The following is a 4,119-nucleotide window of genomic DNA, read 5'->3' on the forward strand; positions in this document are numbered from 1 at the left end:
GCTATCAACCTTATTCCACTGCAGAGTTATACTGTTTTCATTCTGTGTCACCAGAGTTACACTGACTACGTTAGGAGGAGGAGCTGTAGGACAAAAAGCAGACGGTGTCAACTAGAAAAAAGCTTTGAGAGGAATCTGTAATTAATGATATGTTACTGTCAGAAATGGAAAAATAAGTAGCTCATACTAACTGGGTTTGGGTGTTGTTGGTATTGTTGTTGGTGGTGGTGGTGGTGTTGTTGGTGGTGTTGGTGTTGAACTGCAGTCTCTTACAGCCTAAACCAACATAAACACTTTGTCAGTGTTTTATACACAAAAGTTTGATATTACAGGTATGCAAACTGTTTGTTTTCTGCTCCTAAAAATCTTCTTCAAAGTGCAGTATCTTCATTTGAGTCTTCAAAGCAGTTTAGACCAGTGATAGTGAAACTTTTAWAAACTTTTATACTGAAACATTTTTCATCAGCTGCCATCTTTTTGCCAAGAGGTTTTTTAAAAAAAACGGATCCAACTCTTTTGTCTGTTTTACCAAACATGGCTGCCATGTATCTAAAACACATATATTGTGTCTTTGCAATTCTGTATCTCAACTAATCTTTTCAAGGACATRAACATAAAACATATTTGTGAACACATTTTTTTTAAGGGTAAAGGCTGCTTAATACCACTGTGCTTTTCAGAAAATGCAGCTACTTCTGGTTTACATTCATCAGCTTGGTTTCTAGTTGCCGCGTTTCTGTTCCATAATATGCTCTTTTGCATCTGTCGTTGATGAATTGAAGAAATACTTACAACAATCCACACAAACTCTGATGAATATTACTTTTCTCTTTGAGCAGATATCAAACAATTCTTCAAGTCTGCATGGCATTCCATATAAAATTGTCAAAATACTGCATGGAACCAAGCTAACTACTTCACATCTATTTTCTTTCTGAACTTTCATGCAGCACTTTTCATGGTTTTTCAAAAACTTCCACTAGATGGCACTTTCACAAAAACAGAGTTAAAGCTCTTACTGTTAAGGAAATATCTAAATGTACAATAGATATACAATAATCATGCTTAATTAGGAACAATTTTACAAAATAAAATTTTACATTAAGTGTTACAATGCATAAAATATAGGGGCATTTATTGTTATCTCACATTCCTACAGTTATTTGCCTGATTGCTTAATGCAATGATTCATAAATCCTTCAGATATTCAGACCTGTAACAGGAACAAGCTAAAACTAGTTTGATGTTGTTCTTAATTCTGACACTAAAAGTAAACAAGATACTATTAAAGTTGTTCTCTTTCTGAAAAGTATTAAAATCTTCTACTGCATTTCTCCTATGTGGTTGAAAGGATGAGAAGAAAAAATGTCAAAGGAAAACAACAACAACACTTACCCACAACAGAATTAGGAACATCAACGTTTTGCATGAGGAGGATTTTAGGAATAAAGGTCTCATCGTTGTTATTGATAATAATCAATATTACACTATGATCAGGTCTGTGCTGCGTTCAGTCCTGCTTCACTGATCTGACCCAGATCTGTGAGCTTCCTTCTCTTTTCCCCATGATGAAGTCAATCATTATGTTTCCTTTTCAGTCACAAACTTTTGCTCCTCCTGTTTCCTTCAGTTTAAGACCCATTAATTCATCAAGGAAGTTAAATATTATTTTTAGTGTTGATGACTTTATTCACTGCGTTGCCAGTTTACAGCTTGCGAGCTTCTTCAGAATCCTCTGTTATTATAATGATGTTAAATAAAGTAAAATAAAAAAAGATATATAACTGATTACACATAATACACACTGAAAACACAAGTTTTCTATCCACCATTCTTAAAATGTCACATATTTTAAAAATCGATTATATGTGATGTTTTTGATAATTAAGTGTACAGTGCTGCGTTATCTCTGGTTTTCTTGACATTAGAGCCAATAAGTAACTAGTAAAAGGAAAAATATGACTGACACCCAGGTCACTTCTCGTTTTATTAGCTGTCAAAGTGTTTGTTTTTATTGTTCTTCACTGTGGGAAAAATGCAGGAAGTAGAAATAAAAACGGATTAATGTTTTTCTTGTATCTTCATAGGGAAACTTTAAAGCAAAGCTCAGAGTTATTTTTCCAAAACCATGTTACTTATAAGAGAATTGTCTGAAGGTGACATTATGGGGGTTTCACCAGATCAAAATGCAGAAAGAAACTCGGTAAGAAGAAAGAAAGAAACTCAGAAGGATCATTGTGATGAGGATTTAATGAAAAAATAACAGTAAAGTTACAGAAAACCCAAAGGAAAACAGAATCAGAGCTATGTAAGAATCCATTCTTTGTCCTTAATGATAAAAATACCCTGAATTTTGGAAAATGTTTATTTAAATGCTGTAAATTCATAAATGTATTGCTGACTTTTAACACAATTAATTACATGTTGAAGAACAGACAGGTTAACTTGTTGGATAGTTAACCAATCCAGACAGATAGTAGGTCAACAAGCATCAAGAAGATAAATCTTTTCTTTGTTGCAGATGCTTTACAAACTTTGTGTGTATCCAGACCAAACCGGGATTGGAGTCCTGAATCAGACTCTAATCCGTTTATCTAGGACAGGGGTGGGCAACTCCAGGCCTCGAGGGCCGGTCTCCTGCAACTTTTAGATGTGTCTCTACTTCAACACACCTGAGTCAAATAATAAGGTCATTAGCAGGACTCTGGAGAACCTGCCTGCACTGAGGAGGTGATTCAGCTATTGGATCSWTGTGTGTTCTACCAGGGAGACATCTAAGAGTTGCAGGACACCGGCCCTCGAGGACCAGGATTGCCCATCCCTGATCTAGGAATTCCGAGTTTTTTGGGAGGTCTGAATGCAAATTTGAATCCCAAACGGACTTAAACACTGAACTCTGATCCGCCTCGGTCTCGGAACGGTTGAAGTGAACTAAAACGGTAGAAAACCTGTCTGAATGCAAACCTGACCAGAGACCGTTTCAAAAGCAGGAAGTTGGCAACAGTGCAGGACATTCTGGTCATATATTACTTTCTGCTCTGCGGGTTAACGAAGATGTTGTGTCGGTTGTCATATCAAAAGGTTTGCGTGCCGACACAGAAAGCGAGGAAAAGCAGAACATAAATGGTTTAAAGTTGTTTTACGTGTTTATCAGCTTATTGTCCCGTTGCCGTGGCGCTCTGCAGCTGCTGTAATTTTTAAACCTTTAATAAATGACAAAAACTGAACTCACTGCCTCATTTGTTTGAACATAATCATCAAATAGGATGCAGACGTTTGCTTAGTCCTCTCTTGCATCTTGATAGAAACCAAACTGTTTGTAGATTTATATCAAGGGAGAATACTTACAAACATTAGCAATTTTCTCAGCTTTAATTTAAGACGTTTATAGAAATCAGGTAAGAAATAAAGGTGCTGCGAACATTTTTGTGATTCCTGCTTATCCCGTATTAATTCTAATGGTCTTACCATAAAGTGTTTCTTTACTAATAAGTGACTTTTTTTATTTTACCAGTTTACTTAGGAACATAATAGAAGTTTAAAGCAGGTTCGGATTATAAACCCACAACCTAAACTTTAAAACAACCCAGAGTTTGTTCAATCCATCATGCAAAAAGATTTCAAACTCGTCCTTGAGTTCTGATGTCCTGCATTTTTCAGATTTGTCCCTGAATCAAATGACTGAATTACCTCTCCAGAATGTGGTCAGGTTGACCTGCGAATTATCTAATTATTTGATTCAGGTGTGTTGAAGTAGAGACACAGGTGTGTCTGTCAAGTTAAACACCTTTGCAGTGACGAATCGGTAAAAGTGTCTAATTAGCTTCAACATATAAAAGCCGAAGAAGAAGAAGCTCAGTTGTGTTGTTTGGGGTAAACAAGACGTCAACAAGTAAGTAATTGTTCCAATTACATTGTCGTATAGTTATAAATCTAGTGAACTAACACGTTGTCTGAGAATAATTAGATTTTAGTCCATTTTCTGAGCTAACGAGTGCTAACAGTTGATTTGTTTTTCTCATTGTTAGCCTGTTAGCTTTAGCTGCAGCCTGCAGGTGCCTTCAGGTGTGATTTGGTAAAAGTATCAAAGTGTTGTCCTGGTAGCAGAGCCTGCTGAGG

The sequence above is a fragment of the Poecilia reticulata genome, linkage group LG19 (genome assembly GCF_000633615.1).
Source record: "Poecilia reticulata strain Guanapo linkage group LG19, Guppy_female_1.0+MT, whole genome shotgun sequence".
NCBI lineage: Eukaryota > Metazoa > Chordata > Actinopteri > Cyprinodontiformes > Poeciliidae > Poecilia > Poecilia reticulata.